General features: G+C 43.8%; 2 long non-coding RNA genes across 2 annotated transcripts; both read left to right on the top strand.

Annotated features, from left to right (window-relative positions):
• The first annotated feature begins 4,280 nt into the window (after positions 1-4,280).
• On the top strand, positions 4,281-20,458 carry LOC140697461 (uncharacterized). The gene is made up of 4 exons (XR_012074599.1): positions 4,281-4,481; positions 5,665-5,792; positions 7,192-7,285; positions 20,006-20,458. It is a non-coding gene; the product is annotated as an uncharacterized lncRNA (long non-coding RNA).
• Positions 12,546-14,378, top strand: LOC140697460 (uncharacterized). Its single transcript, XR_012074598.1, has 3 exons — positions 12,546-12,871; positions 13,796-13,930; positions 14,060-14,378. It is a non-coding gene; the product is annotated as an uncharacterized lncRNA (long non-coding RNA).
• Positions 20,459-21,388: the final 930 nt, after the last annotated feature.

Raw genomic sequence — 21,388 nt, 5'->3', positions numbered from 1 at the left:
TTATCAGACACGATCTTCTTATAACACCTGAAGATGAGTATCAGAACCTACTTTTTAGGATCTGAGATGCTGAATATGCCCAGTGTTTAAATGGACATTAAGACAATCGGTCTTAACTATTGTGACTAGTTATTTTGTGGATAATTCTGCAATGATATGGGAGTGCAGACATCTCTTCAATTTCTGGTTGTCATTTCTCTTGGATATAGACCCAGAAGTGAAATAGTCAGATCATATGGTAGATCTATTTCTAACTTTTTGAGGAACCTCCATTCAGTTGTCCATGGTGGTTGCACTAATTCACAGTAGCACCAAGAGTGCACAAGGGTTTCCTTTTTTCCCTCATCCTTGCCTAAACACCTTTTGTCTCTTTGATGATAGCCATTCTAACAGGCATGAGGCGACATCTCCTTAGGGGTTTGAGATGCAGTTGCCTGGAGATTAGTGATGTTGAGCACCTTTCCATAAGCCTGCTGGCCATCTGTATTGTCTTCTTTAGAGAAAAAGATCTATTCAATTCTGCTGCTCATTTTAAAATCAGATTGTTTGGGTCTTGCTTGTTTGTTTTTGCTATTGAGTTGGATGAGTTCTTTACGTATTTTGGATATTAACCCCTTATCAGATATAAGCAAATAGCTTCTCCCATTCAGTTGATTGCCTTTTCATTTTGTTGATGGTTTCCTTTGCTGTGAGGAAGCTTTGATGTTTATTGGCAGCTAAGAAGTGGAAACAACCAGTGTCCATCAATGGATGGATGGATAAAGATGTGGCATATGTACCATATACAATGGAATATTATTCTGCCACGAGAAGGAAGGAAATCCTGCCATTGGCAACACCATGGATGGAACTTGAGGGCATTATGCCAAGTGAAATAATCGAGTCAGAAAGGTATGGTGTCACTTATATGTGGATTATTTTTTTTTTAAAAAGTCAAACTCATAAAAGCAGAGGGTAGGAAAGTGGCTGTGGCTGCTGGGGCTGGGAGTTGGAGGAAGTAGGGCAAGCTTGCTCAAAGGGTGCAAACTTTCAGCTGTAAGATGAATGAGGTCCGAGGATCTCATGTAAAACATGGTGACTGTAACTGATGGCACTCTGTTGAATAACTGAAATTTGCTAAGAGAATAAAACTTTAATGTTCTCATACAAAAAAAATGATAATATGTGAGGTGATGGATGTGTTAATTAACTAGATGGGGTGGGGAGATCCTTGCGCAATGTATACATGTATCAAATCACCACGATGTACACTTCAAATATCTTAGAATTTTACAGGTCAATTATACCTCAATGAAGCTGAAAGAAAAAAAGACAATCTGCCACCTTTACGAGTTATACCGTAATTCATCCATAAAGTCTGGGAGGCAGCCCTCAGTCCCACTGACTCATGTCTACAGGGATCCTTTTAAAGCTCTGAGGTCCCTCCCTCCCAGCTCATCTCGCTGCTCTGGCGGGATCTAGCCCGTCCCCATCATTGTCCTGGAGAGTGCAGTCATCTTTGAACAGGCCTCTGTCTCCATCCCACAACTCTCTAGCCCATCTATGACTCCGCTGCCACGTTAATTTTCTAAAATAAACCCCACAAATCAGAGCATGTCACTCTTTTGCTTCAAATGCTTCAGAGCCTCCTAAATACTGGCAGAACAGTCCCCTGTAATCCACCCCTGCTCCTCACCACACCTCTTGGTTCTGGTCCCCCTCGCCCAGCTCTGCAGCTTCATTCCTTTGGCTTTCTTGTCCCTTTTTTATGGAATGCCCCACCCCACCCATCAGGCAAATGCTTATTTCAAGACTCAGCTCCTCTGGGATGCAAGTCCCAGTGAGATCATATGCAAATTCATCGAAACACTTACCATCCTGTGCTTTTATCTGTGTCCCATCTTTCTCTCCAATTGGCTTATGAGCTCTTTGAGGGCAGAAACCATATCTTATTTATGTTTATATATTTATATTATCAACATCTGGTCTACACTGGGCACAAAAGGGAGTATCTATGGATTAAAAAAAATGCAGTTAAAACTTCAGAGCCTGAGTTCACGCATACTCATCAAATCCTAATTCTGAAACATTCCAAGTTAAGAACCCCACCTGATGGACACTGAATGTGTTGCCATCAATATTTTGCGGCCCAGAAAGGAACACACTGGGTGATTTTTACCTGCCAAGGATGCTGCTTTGGAAATAGCTGTTTCTGTCTGACACCGGGAAGCCGCCCTCTGCTGCTATTGGAGGAAGTGTCGGCATCCCTGGGACAAAAGCCAATGGGAAAAACTCAGACCGTAACAGCATGTGATGCTTTGTAAAACGATCTTAGAAACTGCACATACTAGGATACTTTAAACCTTCCTTATAATTTATTAATGAAAACATTCAAGGACAGAAACAAATGTGAACTCAAGCAAATCAAAGCAGCTGTAGGAAATAAAACAAACAAAAGCCTTTAGACAGGATTACGGGTCCAATAGGATGTGGGCCTGAAGCTGGACAGCAGGTTTTTAGATTCCACTTAAAATGTACCACTTGGGATTGGACTCTGAAAGATGGGCCACCTGTAAGTTTGAAATATTTCTGTATTTCTGCAGGATGATCCCTTATCTTAAGCCGAGCATAACATAATATAGTGCTTCCCAAATGGTTTTAAAACATCAAGACATATCCTGTGACTTGATGGGACTTGATAAGCCATTTCTAGCAGGAGGCGTCTTACCAAGAAAGGCTCTGTAACAGCTAGCAGCAGTGGAGTTCACAGAGCTCTCTCCTAAGTCAGGAGCAGGGCCAGCCATCCTGACCGCAGTGTTGCCCTGTGCCGGCCTCCCAGCCGCTGAGAGCCGGAGCTGGGATGCTGGGTGGCACTGGCCTCCGGGAGTTGCCCAGGATGCACAGCGCTGCACACAGGCCACCACACGGTCTCACGAGGAGGGCTTTAAACTCAATCCCAAATCCCTCCCTCCCTAGTGAATATTCAGCCCATTCATTTCTTTTTTTTTAAACTGAAGTATAGTTGATTTACCGTGTTGTGTTTGTCTCTAGTGTACAGCATAGTGATTCAGTTATACATTTTTTTATTATAGGTTATTACAGCTATTGAATATAGTTCCCTGTGCTATACAGTAGACCCTTATTATTTATCTATTTTGTTACATAGTATTTTGCACCTGCTAATCCTAAACTCCTAATTTATCCCTCCCCACCCCTTCCCCTTTGGTAACCGTAAGTTTGTTTTCTATGGCTGTGAGTCTGTTTCTCATTTGTAAATGAGTTTGTTTGTGCCATTGTTTTAGATTCCACATGTAAGTGCACCCATTTATTTCTACACCCCAGATAATCAGCTTGCCAAAGAAACTCAGGGCTAGCTACTCACCTGAGTCTGCCTCCTCTCCCCTTGAGAGCATGCCATAATAATAAATCCTCACTTTACTTGCTTGGTCTCCCAATTCGAAGTTACGGGCAGAAGAAGAGCATGGTTCAGTTTGTGACCCAGTCTATGAGTGCTGTAAATGATCTGTTGTGAAAAGGTTTATTTCATAAATATTTCACTGCTATCTAGATCATCTCACCTTATTTCATTCATTCTAATTTCACAAAAGTATGTAAAGAACATTTAAAGTTACAGACAAAAAGAAGAATTTGTTCCAACCCTTATCAGGTCCATTGTTCATAAAATGAACATGTGTTTCACTTGGAAATTTCCTTAGGTTAATGAAAGAAGAAAAAAATGGGTGGATTACATGGAAACCTATTGAAATTAGTAAAATTATGTTCTACAGGATAGAAATGGGCATCTTATACATTTTTCCTTCATTTGATTTCAGTCTTAGTTTCCATATTAGGGAGGAACAGTGGGGGGATGGCTTTTTGTGATTATTTAACACATTTCTATGTGAGAAATCACTGTGTTTTATTTCCAGAAATTCCCGTCATCTGGGAAAGGACAGTCAAAGATGCATTGCTGGAATTTATACAATGTCAAGTTCATTTTGATTGAGGGTGGACGTGCGTGATGCCGGGAAATGGGGAGGAGGTTACTTTATTTTAATTGCTTGGGTGTGGGAGGATCTGGTTATCAGTTTCCTATGCGATGCACTCTGCGCTGAGGGCTCCTGTGCTTGTCTTCGCCATTCAGTGGAGATTCTGTGATTCTCTCATTACTTACACGTCAGCTTGGTGACTTACAACAACACTTCCTGATCCAATCTCAACTTGTTCTTTTCCAGCTGTGACAGGATAACATCCCCGCCTCTGGCAGCCTGGCAGCCCCTTTCCCCAACCAAAGAGGCTGAGCTCTGACCGGTGCAGAAGCAGCAGAAGCTGCAGGAGACCGAGCACAGGACTCGGCAGAAACAGGAGAGAAGGCCCAGGGTGTGTCCGTCCTCAGCCCATTTGGTCAATACAGAGCCTGTCTGAGTAACTCACTAAGCTGTGCTTTATAGACACTGAGCTTGGAGAAGGATGTGCTCGGTCATGTCCAGGGTCATGTGATGGTAAGCACTGAACTTTCCAAAAGAACCACGAGGTCTGATGGGTCTCCAGAAGTACATCTCTCTGGATAACAGATAAGAGTTCAATTAAACATCCTGGATTGGTTGAAACAGCTTCTGAAACAATTTCACATGTTTTCTCTCCATTGTTTTTCAGAAGCTCTTTCAACCAAACCATGGATCTCTTTCCAACGTGACAGTCTGTTGCTCTATGGTTAAGTCAAGGTTTTAACCACTCTTTAATAAAGTCTTTAACTTCTGAAGCGGCAAAAGCGGACAATCCATTACCAGTAAGAAAATATTACGATCCTATGATCATGAATGGATGTCCAGAGTATGATGCAAAACAGTGTTGCTTGTTTATTAGTTTGTTTTCAATTTTTCCATCAATGCAGATTCCTCCTCTGAACTCCTCTCTCTCCTGGTCTCCCTTCAGAGTCCTTGTGTCTTGCTTTCCTTCTCCCGGAAACCTGCCTCCCAAACATTACCCACCTGTAGAAGCTCCATCAAAAAGAAGGGTCCTATTTGCCCTTAAGATGCTTCAAAATTAAAATGCACACGATAAACCTCTGTCTTTCTAATATTGCCCAGTTCTATGCAAATGGAGACCCTGATCTCTATTCTCTGACAGAAAAGAAAGAGAAGTTTCTGAATAAGAGGGTGATGGAAAAGGAAGGGAAAGGAAAGAAAAGGAAAGAGGGAGAAACGGTGGAAGGAAACTCTGTTTTGTGCTATTTGAAATGAGGTCATTACCATACATAATTCTTACAATTATTTTTGATTTCAGTCAACTGTCTTTTTTCGGTCATGGCATCAGCAAATTAGTAAGGCTGAGCTACTGTAAATAACTTTAAAAATAACTTTTATTTTTCTTTTTTTTGTATTAAAACGAGGATTCAATCTCTGGTAGTAGCTGAATAGATTGATTCTATATCTGTTTTTTCAAAAACGTCTGATTTGTCTTGCAGAAGTAGAATTGACAAATTCCTGAAACTTAAGTGTTTTAATGCGAATACATACTACTTTGAAAGAAACGCCACATGCAGCCCAATTAAATAAGAGTCACAGATTTGTCATTAGAAGTTGGCCAATTATCATGCTGAAGTGAAGCAACCTTTACTTTGAAAATTACCAAACATGGTTCTACTTTTTAATCATTATTATGTATCTCTGCCTCTTTTCTCAGAGTAATTGACCAGGGTAAGACTGAAACAACGAATTCATGAAGAAAGGAAAAAGAGAAAGAAAAGAAGGAATGATGATAAAAGAATGCAAATACGCAGGCCACATGGGCTCACATGGTTACAAACACAGGTAAGTCTGGCTCTAAGTCTCCTGGGAGCCAAACCAAAAAAAAAAAAAAAAAAAAAGTCTTATTATTAGATATGAAGAAACTAGTTCCTCAGGGGAGGAAATGTATTTTTGGGGTATTAATTTCTCAAGGAAACTGTACTGCTGCGGCCTCATCTGGGAAACACTGAATAATGTCATCGGTGTTCTCAACCTGCATTCTGCAGGCGAGGACGCCACGCAGAGTCCCTCTTAAAAATCAGGGCATGGCGCGGGGAGGGTAGAGCTCGGTAGCAGAGCGCGTGCTCAGCATGCCTGAGGTCCTGGGTTCAGTCCCCAGTACCTCCATTAAAATAAATAAAGAAACAAATCTAATCCACCCCCCCAAATCTTAAAAAAAAAAAAAAAAAAAAAAGCAAGAGCGTAGCATTAAAACACAACCTGATTTAGGCAAATGTAAAGTCCAAGAGTGAAGCTTGCTGCCAGTCCAGCTCGAGGGAGGCAAGAATGAACTGCCTACCTGTAGACACACTTGTTGAGACCAGATCACAGGCGGTGGCTATTGCCTTTTTGGTGGGGTGGGAGGGAAGGCCAGTAGTATGAGGAGGTAGTTGCAAGCAGGTCCATTATCTAGAGCAGAGAAACTCAACCACAGCCTGCGGGGCTGTTCCACTCCTTGTCTAAGGCTCTCCCACCTCCCTACGGGTAAATACAGACACAGCTTCTCATCAGAAGTTACTTCGAATTGAGTATGCCCCTTCTGCAAACAAGGAGCACATTCTTGGGGCCTGGGAAGTCGGGGTCACTCCCGTGGAGTTACATAGATTGAGATGGGACAGCTCTAGGGGCCAAAGTGTCCTCACTGAGCCTGCATACCATTGATGCGGTCTCACAATGTGAGCTTTGTCATGTGGTGCGACTGGGTCCCACCAGAGGAAGCCAGGTGCCTATGACATTTGAGGCACTTGCCTTGACTGTGCTTTCCTGAACCCCTCTCCAGAATCTGGTCTCAGAGCTATGTTCTTACTGATCAGCACAGTCAACCCTGACGTCGCCACAACGACTGGATACACTCCTGATTTTCGGATGCAATACAGTGTTTAAAATTAAATGTGTATAATAGCAGGTTCCTTTCTGCTTCCCTTTACATACTGTCCTTTTGACCTAAATGGGGCTTGCTTTCTAGCCCCAAAAACCTTCCCAGCCAAGAACTAGGTAAGCAAGATCCATGTTTATTCAAACATAGTGAGACAAATCTTTATCAATTTATGAATGATTCACCAATAGGAAGTGAATAAGGAGGTGCCTCTTGAAAGAAGGTTAATAAGACATTTTAATAGCTTCACGACAATGAGGATATACTACATAGCATATGACACCTTTCTGAGGGTTCCTAACACCGCTTTTTCGATTTGTCGCTTAGCGGGCTGGGAGACACCACTTCGAGATGAAGGAAAATCAGGTGCTCTTCACAAGCCCGGGAACTCTCCTGATGCTGGCCCTCATCAGGACAGTCAGTAAGTGAATCAGTCAGTCTCATGTCAGTGCGATCTAGCCCTGCATTTGACATCGCTTTGTAGTGGATCAAAACACTGAACAGCATAAAACGTTGTTGGGTTTGACCACACACTTTTTTAACTTCTGCCTCAGTGCTTTGGACCTGCTCCTCGATCATCTGGACGCATACGCCCTGCCAGAGAGAATGGAGGGGACAGGGGCGCACTGATGGCTGCGCACGACTAGAACGAGCTACCTTAGGGTATTGATATAAGCAAGTACGAGTCCCCTGTCCTTGTCCCACAGAGTGACATTCAACATTATTAAATTGTGAATGCAAATAAATTTGGAAAGGGGTGTTCCATTTAATTGAACACAGCCCTCCTTAAGGAGAGCAACCCAAAAGCATTTTTTTCCAGTACAGATTGGCTCCAGGTAAGTAACGAAAGCTGTTCAGGTTTCCAGAGACAATTATTTTCATTCCTAAAAGTGGAGGGAAACAAGAAATTGATGTCAAAAATCTATCTAACTGGAGTCTAATATTGAAGTAGAGTAATGCAATGGTTGCATTAGGAAAAGTAAAAAATCAGTGAAGAACACCTCTGTCTCATTAGGAAGCTGACTTGGGATGGGACACATTCCTGCCCGGTGGGCTGAGGAGCTTGGTAACAGCTTACACTTGGGCAGCCAGTGATATATTTATATCTGTTAAAAAAAAATCGGTTATTTCTGGGTACACGAACCAAAATAATTGAAAATAAAATAAGCATAATATGTACATGTGCGAGTAATTCAAATGATTAAGAATTAGATGAAATTTGAAATGGTATCACTTAGAATTAGGAACTTAGGAAAGCACAGGCTGGGGATGCACAATAGCGTTTCTTTGTCCGTGTGAAACGTCCAGCAAAGGGGCTGTTGATGCTGCAAGTACAATCCTTTTGGTTTGGCCAGTTTCTTCTTGGCCATTATTATAAGGGTGGGAGCTGGAAATACACTCATATCCAGATGATCCTCCTGGAAACCTGCCTAAAAGAGCGATACATAGATTTGAAAATAAACAGGCCAAGGTCGGTTTGGGTAGAAAAGTTTCCAGGAGCTGATGTGTGACGTTTCTCTTTAACAAGCGCATTGAACTCTGCCATGTTCCTTATCAAAAGTCAGCCTGGGGCCATTGTGTGATCAGCCCAGGAAGGGCCAGTTCACCCACCTATTTCCCATTGAAGAGCATACTGTTTTCATGACACTGATGATGGACTGTTCAGCTTAGAACTCCTCACCAGCAATGCAGGCGTGCTGCCTTCCCAGGCAAAACTCACCGTTTTCTTGAGCTTACTGTTATGGTTGTTCTCGTGTGTGTGTGTGTGTGTGTGGCATCTTTGAAGGAATCCACATGATAGGAGCTGGGAATTCTCAGGGTGGGGGAGTCTACTGAACTGGACATCACTTAATTTGAAAGATCTGGAGACACCAAGTGTCCACTTGAGGGAAGAGGACAGCAAGCACCCTACCTCTGGTCTGTGTTAGACTCTGATGCCATTTGAAGCAAATATAGAAGATCTGGGCTTTTCAGAGCTCTCCCCTGCCTCTTCAGCAGTAAAATGTGGGAGATGAAGTCCATCCCAGCAGAAGCCAAGGCCAGGGAGTGGACGAGTGATAACAGAAGAAAAGCAAGAAACAGATGACAGGGTCCTGAAGGCATCATGGGGTCCTCGGTGAAGAAGTCCTCGGTCACACTTTTTCATCGTCTTTAGAAGGCAGGGAGGGGTGCTGGGGTGAACCCATGTGCCTCCAGAGTCTTCACTTGGAGAGCACCAACGTGTGGACAAGAAGTTGAGCCTTCAAAGGACAGTTAACTTGGACCTGATAAATTTTATTCGAGTCTGAAGCCATTCAAGATTCTTCAACTATTTCTAAGTATTTTGAATTTACTATGTAATTTAAAGTGACCGGATACAGAGGATGTGGTAAGAATTTGCATCAAGTTACAGTAAACACGATCGCGTTATTTCCTATCATCTGTGTGTATGCGGTATTTTGCCCTTCTTAAGAAAGCAGCCCAGTCCTCCAAGAATAAACATTCAACTTCAGAAATCCTTAGGGTTAAGCTCATACTCTTCAGATCTGCCAACTCAGATGACTTGTCCTGTCACCAGTGATGAAAGAGTATGACTGCTGTTGAACACTCACGAAACACAAATACATGTTTGTGAACTGATGCATTAAAGTTCTGGGAGAGCAGCAATGTTCTGCTATGCTAGGATACTTTTTAGTGAAATGTAATCCTGAAAATTGTATTCAAGTTATCTCATCTACAGGCATGAGAAAGATTGGAAGAACAACAAATGGAAACTCCAAACGTCTCCAAGTTGATGCGCCATGTATGTGTAACGTTTCTCTTTAAAAATCTATTTTTAATGCCACTGAAGTTCAGCCTTCTGAGTTACCAATGTCTTTTAGATTCATGGGGCATTCGAAAGCATTTACAGTATCTGCAACGCTTGGGTATCGTGCAAGACCTTCTCTGGTTTCAGACAGTATTGTCTGAACCTGGAAGCAAAGTGGAGCATCCTTCTAATGGCACTAATGGGGCTCCCCTTGCAAATACTGATGCCATTATGTGCAGTGACTGCTACAAGAATAAACTTGTGTGAGAATAAAAAACCAAAAATGAATACAAAATCTATGTACTTCAAGTCCCAGCTTCAAAAGAAAGAGCCAATAGCTCACAGCGGAAAAGAATGTGACAATGAATATATGTGTATTCCCAAATAACTGAAAAATTGTGCTCTACACTGGAAATTGACACAACACTGTAAACTGACTATAACTCAATAAAAAAAATGTTAAAAAAAAAAAGAAAGAAAGAGCCAAGACCACTACAAGGAACAACCTTTGAAGCACAGAGTACAGATGAGGTGCTATGTCCTTTTGTGGGGAGCTGTTTTTTTCCACCTCACAAAGGGCTTAGAATCTCCTGGTCATCACTGGTAATTGGGCAACGTAGCATCAAAGGTTTCTGGGAGAGCAGAGTCAGTGCCAGATTTGACACTAAATCTGTTTGTTGGTTACATTCCAGTGTCAGTGACATGAATCACAGAATGATGAAGAAAGTCACCCATTAAATGTTGCTTCAGTGATCTGTCTTGCAGCCACCTTGGAACACAATCATGGGTGGCACTTCTTTTAAAGAGATGGCCCTGTTGACACTGTCATGTATGCAAGGAACGGCATGACTCCAACAAACAGATAACGACACTAGAAAAACTGTCTTCTGTTTGGCATTCAGCTGCTGGTACAATGTCACAGTGCATGAGAACCTCCAAGACTCATGAGGTTTCTTTGCAGAAGCAGACCAGCCTAACGGTATGACTACAGCTTGCCAAACACAGGATGAGACAGCATGTCGCCCAGAGAGCCACAGATACCACTGGTGGGGGCGTAGCGGCCCATAAAGTCAGCTACGTGTGGCACTTGCTGCAAGGTAAATGCCACCCACTGTTCTAACTCCAACTTGGGGCAAAGGTCAAGGGCATTTTTCTATTTATCAATTCAAAGCTCACCAGATCTTTCCCTGAATCCTGCTTATTTCTGGATGAAGTGAAACATACCAGCGGGTCCCTTCCGGGGAAGAAACAGTCATGGCGGACTCAGAGACTTAGTGAGGAAAGCCAGACTTTTGTTGCTCCTTTACAAGCACACGTGGGATTTCAGTTTTGCCCACGGCTGCTGTCTCCGGCTCCTTGGCACGGACCAGGAACCCTGCCCCGTGAGTCAGGGCCTGACTCCCGAAGCACGAACACTAAGGCGGGTTCCAAGAGCCACCTGATGGAGAACCAAGGCATTTTCTTCAGAAGTGCCCAGATCTCTGCAGGCACAAAGGGCTGAAGAAGTTCCTGAAATCAGGGCTTCCTCTACCAAGGCGGCCTGGGGGGACAACATCTTTGCCCCTGCTCAAGTCTACAGAAACTCTGGGGTATGTGACAGTCATTTCACTAAGTCCAAAAGAGGTCCCAGGGAGACATACAGTCCAATTGAGGGGAAAGCTAACCTTACACCCCAAAGAGCCCCTCCCTCTAAACCCCAGCACAAGGATGACCGTGAGGAAACAGGTCAGGTGATGACAAGATCTTTTTTCTTTTTATCATTTCTGAGCTAATATAGGACTACCTTGAGTCCCCCTTACATTTGCAGATTAACTGACCCTAGTATGGTTTATATTAATATGATGGAAATAGATAACTTCTCTAGGCTGGAGTGAGAAAGATGGTAATGTCTGATTTAAATGTTCTAAATAAATGCCCGGGGCCTACTATGAGGTGGTTTTTCCCTCCAGTCTGAAGTGTTTCCCCTTTTGGTAATCACACACACACACACACACACACACAGGAGCAGTGGCCCCGGGGTCCACACCAAGCCGTCACTCCAGCGTGGCTCCTTCTTCAGAGGGGCTCAGAGCAGGAGTGCTCATCAGAGAAACAGGACTGCAGTTCAGTCACCATCCGAATGAACATGTTTGGCATTTGGTTTCTTTTCTTTCTTTAGATTTCTTTCCAAGGCTTTCAGAAAACAAAAGTATTAAGAATTTAAATCTCAAATCTGCTGATCTGTCATTGACTTCTTGGCCGCATCTTCTCACTCCCCTTCTCTCTCTGATCACGTGTGGAAAGGAAATCCTTTCTCTGCCGTCTGAGAATTCATCCTGAGAGCAAACAGATTTACCAGTTAACAGCTAGGGTTGATGAGTTTCTTGCAGAGACACGGCAAGAATGGTGGAAGAGACAGAAGAAACAAAACCAGCCAACCGGCCAACCAGTGGCAGCCGGATCCCTCCGGACCTGGGGACCTGACATAATCCCCGCAGACAGGAAGTCGCTGCCAGCTGGGCTGGGTGAGAGGAAAAGGCCCACCCTCCCCTCCAGCCTCTTCTTTCCTTTTCACAGCATCAGCAGGTGGAAGGCAGGAGGCAACCCATGCTGAACTCCCCAAGCATCGCGTGACCTTCTTGCTAATTTCATCCACAGTCCCAGTTTGTCCTGCACGTGGCATGCTTTCCTGACAGATGAGGCGGAATCACAGAAATATTTGTCACAGCAGGGTGTGTGCCAGATCTGGGCACTTAGGAAACAGAGTGACCAAGACATGGCCCTTCCCCTGAAAAAAATAACAGCCCAGGCGGTGAGCTAGACACATAAGTCATTTCCATGCCAGGTCATAAGGGGATGAATTCTGGAATGCCTAGGAGATTGTGGGATCACAGAGAAGGACCTTTAACCCAGAAGGGGAGGTGGGAGAAGGCAGCCGAGGACCAAAGTCAAGCACCAGACAAGGGGCTCCGAGGCCAAGTTGTGCAGGACAAGGAGGGGACATCGTAAGAAAAACTATGGGGGAAGAGAGAGGCGTGAGCAAAGACAATTGGGCAGCAAGATGTGTGCAGGGAATTAGAGATGATGCTGGAACCGAAGGGGCAGAGGGGCTGGTAGAGGAGCCGCAGGATGAATTCAAGGGATCGGGGGAACCAGACTGTGGAGAGCCTGAACGCCCTCTGGAAGTGTTGGACTTTGTAAGCCAGGTAACAGAGTCGCTGGAAGATTTTGCATGAGGAGGTGAGATGGTCAGATAGAACCTTCTAGCAGCAATCTGGAAAATGAATCTGGGGCGGCAGTGTGGGAGGCCAGTGGTTGAGAACGCTGGGTCAGGAAGACCTGTCAATCAGTCATTCCAATATTTATGGCTAAGAGGGAAATAAAAAGTGGTTTAAGATCCCCTAGGGATGGGGTTATTTATGAGGTCAAATTAATAAGACTTTTTGAGTTGATTAAATAGAAAACAGAGGAGATGGAGGATCCACAAGTAACCCCCGGGGGTCTGAGCAGACTGACTGGGTGGTTGGTGGCACCAGAAAGTCACAGAGAAAGCAGACAGAAGCTGGTCTTGCGGGAAATGAGAGCATTAGGCAGGTTGAGTGGGAAGAGAGCGTTGGGACACCCAGATGGAGCTGTCCGGTGGACACTGGGCATGGAAGTATGGAGCTTAAAGAGAGGTCGTAGTTACAGAAATAAATGTGTGAGTCATCTGTACCTAAGAGGGGGATAAAGGCATGTGATCCAGTGACTCACTCAGGAATGAGGAGAGGAGAGAGAGAAAACTCTGGAAAACCTCAACAGTCCAGCGGACGGCTCTCCCTTCCTGTGAAGCCAGTCAGAGCGGTTACGGTCACTTCTCGCCCATCATCAGTTTTGGGGGGAACTTTTTCATCTGGTCAGATCCCCCAGGCACCAGAGATTTCTGACAATGACAGAATAACATGTGGGCCTCAAACAATGGTGTACGAGATTGAAAGCATTACCCTGCCTTCTGAAAATTAGACTGTAAGGGACTATGGCTGGTTGAGTATTTTATTGCCAAGGAATGAGTCACTGAGATGGAAATTACAAACGAATTTTAAACAAAGACTTTTGAAGGCAGGATGGGCATCGAGGAGTCCGTCCTCTCGCCTCTCCATTCTTGCCCCATCCCTTTCGTTCCAGTCACCTCCTTCCAGGATCCTGGTCTCAGTCGGTGGGTGCTATGCATTTTGCCCTGGAGAGTGGCTGTAAGGGCTGTCAGAAGGGAATGCCTTTAACACAAGTAAATTCTTTCTGAGCTCATTTGGGTCTCCTCAGGTAAGCATAGATGCTAAAATAAGCTAATAGCATTTCTATATTTTCCCCTTTCTTACTAAGGATTTCAGGAGGGTGGGGCTATGTGGTGAAGACGATTATTTTCCACCCAACTTCATCTCTTCCCGCTAGGCTCATGACTAGGCCCCCTTTCCCACTTGTCCTGGCGATGATCAGCCGACTGGGTTCTCTCCGATGGAAAGTGCCCACCCCTCCTGCCCGTGGACCTTCCAGGCTGTGGACAGGTGTCTTGTGTCTCCTTAGCGTGGCTGCAGCTCAGCCCCACCATGCTGATGATGGTAAGACCCCAAGGAACGGTGCGGCCACAAGCTGAGAGGAACCTGGGTGGCTGCTTGGATCCCACCAACCTTGGACTCTCACCTTGAACTTTTAGAGCAAAGCAAATTTTCTGTTCTTTGAGCCTGTAAATTTGGAGTATCATTGTAAAAGCAGCCCCCCCCCCCCCGCCCCGATGGAAGACAGCAGTAGTGGGTAAGACGGGTAATAAAACCCAGATAATGAAACTCCTTTCAAGGGAGATTGGTCATTAATAGAAATTGCAGAGACTACTGGAAGGCCACTGAGTACTGATTAAAGGAGTCAAAGATACAGAGAAAATTTACCAGGACTTTGACAGCCATGCATTTCTGTCCAAAGTCCTCCCTTTGGGGGGCCAATGCTTCTCAACTCCAAGGAAGAGAGACCTACACTGTATAGTGGAGGAGCTCCTGATGGTCCTCCGTGGGGCCTTTGAACAACTGTTTGAATAATTACCTTCTTTATCGTTGGGTTCGATATTCCGAGGCTGCTCTCAGTACTGAACAAGTTCAGTCTCTGAACTTCTAGCGTCTTTTCTGGCTCCTTTTGTACCTGAACCAGGAGCTTCCGCCTGTTTTGCATCCTTACTCATGATCAGTGGAGTATGTGTTTGACAGAAGCCCAGGAGACCACATAATCTGAGGTTCAGATCCAGTGGGAACTGGTGAGCATCTTTCCCAGCCTTCTCAGAGTCCTGGGATTTACCTTAATGGAACTTGCTCTGGTCATACCCATCCCTGAGTCAACCACTGTGAGCAGAACGCAACGCGGTGATTCGCTTCGGCTTCCATTCCTAGGGCTGTAAATAGATACATGTCCGGAAAACGTGGACCGAGAGAGGAAGGAGTGGGCCCCAAACAAAATATGAAGTCTGCTCTTAAAAAAAAAAGAGGAAACATATAAACAACAACCCTCTACTAGGATACACCTCTCAGCTGTCTAACACTCATGTACAATATTAGTACTATGTATGCTTTTTCCTTGCTTTAATGTCCACATTGACACACTCACTCAAACCCCAGAAAAAGAAATTAAAATTTTATGTGAAGGCTGAACCCTACACCAGGTTTAGGGCTACTGGGTGATGTGCAGTCCTCACAACCAGGCACCCAACACCCTCAATACAATCGTGGAAAAAGAACAAAAACCAGGATGGGATGGGAAACATTAGTAGTCACTGCTTCATTGCACATAATAAACTTCTGTTTTGTTCACTGATTAATTCTGTAACATTGTCTGGGACATGGTAGGTAACCAGTGTTTGTCGAATGAATGCGTGATTGAATGTATATGCAGCTGGGCAGGAACAGTAAGGACTTCCTGTCCCACATAGAACGAGTGCTTGCTCAGCTGGTCTGGCTGTCTGTACTCCTGTCCTTTGCCCTTGTGGCCAACTTTTCAGTTTTTTGGTAGAATCTTCCCGATCTATTGTCCTCTGTGGCCGTATCCTAGAAAGGCATTGATGAAAATGCCCCCATATTAGCCCATTTTTTGGTGGCTATTTCTCACATCTGAGGGCTTTCTTAGAAACTAAATATTCTGATTACTCCTTTAGAAATGTTTTAGGTTAGAACTCCAGAGACTAGTATCCAAAGTCAGAGATTTTGATGGGTCAGGATCGTGTAAGTTAAAATCCTGCTGGAGAATTCCTGTTTCTCAGGAATAGGATGGTTGCCTTGTCCATCCCTGAAATCCTTCCTTTAGTGATCTTCATCCTTGCATTGCCTCGTTGACACAATGGTCGAGGCAAGGGAAGTCCTCTGGAACTCATGGGAACTCATGGGGAGCAGCCACCTGTGCCTTTGCAGTATGGGTGGCCATCCTCTTTGTCACAGAGGAAACAGAGCAGAAAGAACGTGGCAATGATCAGAAAATTAATTTGCCTCATTTCCTCGTAACATCTTCCGACATGGTTCCTACCTTCCTGATTTGGTTGGCACACGCTGTTGATTGGGAGAGAGAATAAACTTCACCAACCCTGCAGAGACCCAGACTACCCAATGGTCAATGTCCTCACTCTACAGCTTTCATGCGGAAGGTCATCTTTCATCGAAATTGTACATTCCTTCCTCTTTGATTTCAGGTGCACCAGCTTTAACGTATGTTTATCCAATTCTGGTGGGACATTTATTGTACCTTTTAAAAGGCCACAAAAAGCGGTTCATATGTTCCAGTATACTGAATTTCTCCTATCAGCTTCCCCAGTGCAGCCACGTCTGTGGGCATGTGGTGCAAAGCCTGAGAAGTGGCAGTCTGAGAGATGGCTGTGTCCCGAATAACCTGGCGTATCAGCTTCGGTGCTGTGAATAAGGAGCTCGCAGTGCTTTCCAATCTATTTACTCAGCTTAGCATTTTCATATTTTAGATCTGTTACTTACTGCACCGCACTCCTGGTGATGGTCTCTGTGTCAATCAAGATCCTATCTGTGGTCAAGTTCCTACATAGAAAGTCCATCAAGCCTAGACATTAATTGACTCACAAAATTTGAGAATCCAGAAGAAGATACGGCTTTGCACGTGACTTAAAAAGAAAAGTGAGTCCTTGTCCCAGCTGACCAGCCTTGTCCTAAGATACACTAGTCACTGTGACAAAGGGACCTCAACTTGCTCTTTGGGTCACATGCTAGCCTCTTGGGATGAGGATGGAGGGGACAGAAAGAGCAAGAGGGGACAATCTCTGAAGAAAAACTGGATGCATGGAAGAAACAGTGTTGCCCAGGTTAATTCAAGAAGGAGCTAAAAAAAATAACGCCCCATCTCTATTTAACTGTTCTTTTAGTCTCTTTTTTCAAATGCCTTTTTTGTGATAGCTTGAATTATGGTTCAGCAAATATTTCTTTCTTTCCCTTTCCTGCGTGGGTGAAGTTTATTTTCCTGAGCCACTGATGCTCAGCTTGGCCATATGTTTTTCTATAGCCAATGGAATGTTAGTGGACAGGACGTGAAGAGGTTTGAAATGAGCTTGTGCATCTGGGCTTGGCTCTTCTGCTTTGGAAATCTGCTGGAAAAAATTTTAAAAAGCCTGTTGCAAATAGAGTGGTGCCTTCAGCCTGGGTCCCAGAATGAACACACATGCCACAGACCTGAGTCCAACCCACAGCACCTGGATGGGCCCATTTCAGATCAGCTGCCGCCAGCCTGCGGAGCTGAGAGTGACAGAGCAAATGCTGGTGGTTTTAGCCACTGAGCTTTGAGGTCCCCTCGCAGCATTATTTTGGCAGGATAGCTCATCGAGACATTTTTGCTGTAGATGCACCTGAATTTCTTTCTAAAAGAAGAAATCTTGCAGATACATACTACTGTATATAAAATACATAAACAGCAAGGGCCTACTGTACAGCACAGGGAACTCTAGTGTAACGACCTACATTGAAAAAGAAAATGAAAAAGAATATTAAAAAAAAGAAGAAATCTGTTTGCAATATGGGACAAGGGAAATGATTAAGTGGCACTTACAGAGCAAGGACACTTTGTTTAGACAGTTTGTTTACTTTGGGTGGACTGAGAGAGATTCAGGGATGGTGTGATGTTCTCAGGTCTAAGATGGGCATTTTTTTTCCACGCTAACATTTCCGTGTTAGAAAACCAGTGTGCATGAGGCCGAGCGGGAGATGGTCAAGATTCTCCATCTCCTCATCCCCATCCTCCGTGGCGGGTCCTTGAAAGGTAGACTTGGTGTGTCTTTCATCCCAGCGACTCAGACGTTCAGCAGAGCAGTCGGGGCTGGCAGGGCTGGAGCAGATCAAGGGTGTGCTCCCCGGTCAGCGCATCAAGCGTCCACACAGCATTCTCAGCTACTGCTGGAGAACAAGTTAACTGAAAGCGAAGTAGCATTCTGCTGTGAAAACTGAAGTGAGGTCCACGTTGCAGGATGACGAAGCCAGCTTTTCTGGGGGATATGCTTCATTGCCTGAGTGTGTTTCAGAACCCAGACTGCCGTATCATGGAGTAACAGAGCAATTATTTTCAATTTGGAAATTGTTCAGAATGGTTCTTACCAATGGGCCATCTTGACAGCGACAGTGACAAGCACGACCCCCTCCAGCCTGGGAAACTGCACAGTGTGACTCCGCGATGGGTGGAGTTACTTCCTCCTTGCCTTGTGAATGCTGGAGATGGGCAGCCAAAAAAAATTTTCGGTTTTAGTTTATCTGACATGAAGCTGCTCTTGTTGCCTATGGTTAGTCAGCAGCTTCAGCTGCTGAAGGTTTCCCACGGAACGGCGTTATAATTGGTTGGCTAATTGGAAGTTGTGTTCCTGACCAAGGACTCGGCAGCAAATAAATCACAGATATAACCAACAATATGTCATACAAGCAAGATACAACAGCCAGAAACCGCCACAGTCACTCGAGTTAGGAAAATTATGATCGCAGGCCCCTCAAATGGGCAAGAATTTACAAATAACATAAAATAAAATCTATTTGGCCCGTCTAAAACTAATAGAAAGATAGCTATTGTAAACACTGAATCAAGACTTTTGTAGGCTAATGTGGATGGCCTAGGTCTTCAAGGAAAGAAAAGCAATCTGTCCCAGTAGGTTTAACTGATGCATTCTTTATGTCTCAATAAATCCCACTGCTGTAAATATGTCAGATAAAAGCCAATATTGTTTTGCGAAATGCAAGACCTAGAGGGAGAGTGTTTAGCACAAAACACCCAATAGATCTTAAATTCAAATTGTTGACATTTCTATCTGCCTCCATATATAATTAGCTGACGCCTGTGGCGTGCACACACACACACACACACTCACATACATGCACACACACACACACACACACACACACACACACACCCTCCTTCCTCTGTAATTCCTTTAGTGTCCAGCCCTGAACATTGGTATGTGAGAAGCAACATCAAGAAAATTCCTTTTCATGGTTCTTTTCTCTCAATGGTTCTCTTTTTTTAATTAAAAAAATTTTTTTATTGAAATCTAGTCAGTTTTCTAGAATGTGCTGTGTCAATTTCTGGTGCAACAGCATAATGTTTCACCCATACATATATATATTTTCCTTTCCATATGCTTTTTTCATTATAGGTTACGACAAGATACTGAATATAGTTCCCTGGGCTATACAGAAGAAACTTGTTTATTCAGTGGTTCTTAATTAACATGATTTTTCTTGATATTGGGCAATGTCTAGAGATATTTTTGGTTGTCAAAACTGGGTGATGCAACTGGCATCTAGTTGGTAGAGGCCAAGGATGCTGCCAGCCATCTTGCTATGCCCAGGACTGTCCCCCACAACAAAGAACCATCTGACCCTAAACGTCCACGGTGCCGAAGTGGAAAGACCTTGCTTTACACAAAGATTTATATTGCAGGAGAAAAGAGGTGGATTTGGCCATTCAGTTTACTTGGATAATTCTTGATAATCTCTTTCATGGCTCTTTCATGGGTACCACTCAGCAGCAGCCTTGTCACAGTTAACCCACAAAGAAAGCAGGAACGTTGATTATGTGGTCACCACGGTGACCTCAGCCCAGTGTCTGGCACAGTGAGGTGATTTTATGAACATTTGCTAAGTAAATAAATAAATAGATGAAAAGAGGGAGGGGGAAAGGAAGTACATGGTACTGGGGCCAAAGTTTGCCCGATTTTGGTGACCTTACTTCCCTTTTATTTCCTGTCTTCCAGGAAATTGGTAGTCACGGGTTCAGCTAATATTTATTGTTTACTAATCACTGTCATTAATTGCTTATCGTATTTAACTTACTGTGTTAGTGGTGATTAAAGGATTAAATGTCCATCAACAGATGACTGGATAAAGATGTGGTATATTTATACAATGGAATACTACTCAGCCATAAAAACCGACAACATAACGCCATTTGCAGCAACATGGATGCTCCTAGAGAATGTCATTCTAAGTGAAGTAAGCCAGAAAGAGAAAGAAAAATACAACAACAAACAAAGCATAAATACAAAACAGAAATAGACTCACAGACATAGGATACAAACTTGTGGTTGCCAAGGGGGTGGGGGGTGGGAAGGGATAGACAGGATTTCAGACTTGTAGAATAGATAAACAAGATCATACTGTATAGCACAGGGAAATATACACAAGTTCTTATGGTAACTCATGGAGAAAAAAATGTGACAATGAATATATATATGTTCATGTATAACTGGAAAACTGTGCTCTACACTGGAATTTGACACAACATCGTAAAATGATTATAAATCAATAAAAAATGTTTAAAAAAGTATTTCAAGTGTTCATAACAATCACTATACAATGGTTTTCCTAGCAGCTCACAAACAGAAGATTTTTAAATAAGTCACTGACTTTCAAAGGTACTCAAAGTTGAGAAGACTGTTTTCAAAAAAAGTAATCACAATGTCTAAAAAAATCGAAGATTTCATTTACATTTTTGGCAGGTTGTTTATTTGTTTTGCACTGTTTTGCTTTGTCTGTGGTTTATTCTCTTTGGTCTTCGGGTCTTTCTAAGCAATTTCCTGGGGCAACAGCAGCCCTCTGGCTACTTTGAGGGAGGTGGGTGGGGAAAAACAGAAAGGTAGGCCTGCCAGCCACGGTCACAGGGAAGGGGCTGTGAAGGGGAGGCAGGGCACAAGGATCTCTGTTAATAGACCCCAGCTGTATTTTTAACACTTATTGTCAGAATCTCTTCCTCCTCCTTTCCCTAAATCACAATCCAGTATTGGTGTCTCCGTCTCAATGACCAAAAAATCAACCAATACCCAACAAACAAAACCCTACAAATTTCTCTGTAAAGGCATTTGGACTTTGTTCAGGGCCTACCATAGTTTCTACATGTGAACAGCAATCATTAAATAAATGGTAAAGCAGTGACTGTGTTTGGGACCTACCAGGCGCCACGGGCCGCACTGGGTACTGGACACAGAGAGGAGTATGCTTCCTGAGAAGGGAAACGTGGATGGTCATAAATAACGAAGCCCCGAGCCACAGGGGGCAGAGCGGACAAGCAAAACTGGATGGCAGTACAGCCAAGGCTGATTGGATCTGCCAAATTCACCGAAAGGGTGACATCACTCAGATCTGGCAGTGACATTCTCGTCAACATGAGGCATTAGTTATTAGTCATTCTCACTTCCCATCACTTCTAAACGCCATTGTGTCCCCCCTCAGTATGCTTTCCAACAACACTTTATAAACA

Source organism: Vicugna pacos, chromosome 7 (genome assembly GCF_048564905.1).
Source record: "Vicugna pacos chromosome 7, VicPac4, whole genome shotgun sequence".
Taxonomy (NCBI): domain Eukaryota; kingdom Metazoa; phylum Chordata; class Mammalia; order Artiodactyla; family Camelidae; genus Vicugna; species Vicugna pacos.
This window is presented reverse-complemented; position numbering and strand designations above follow the sequence as displayed.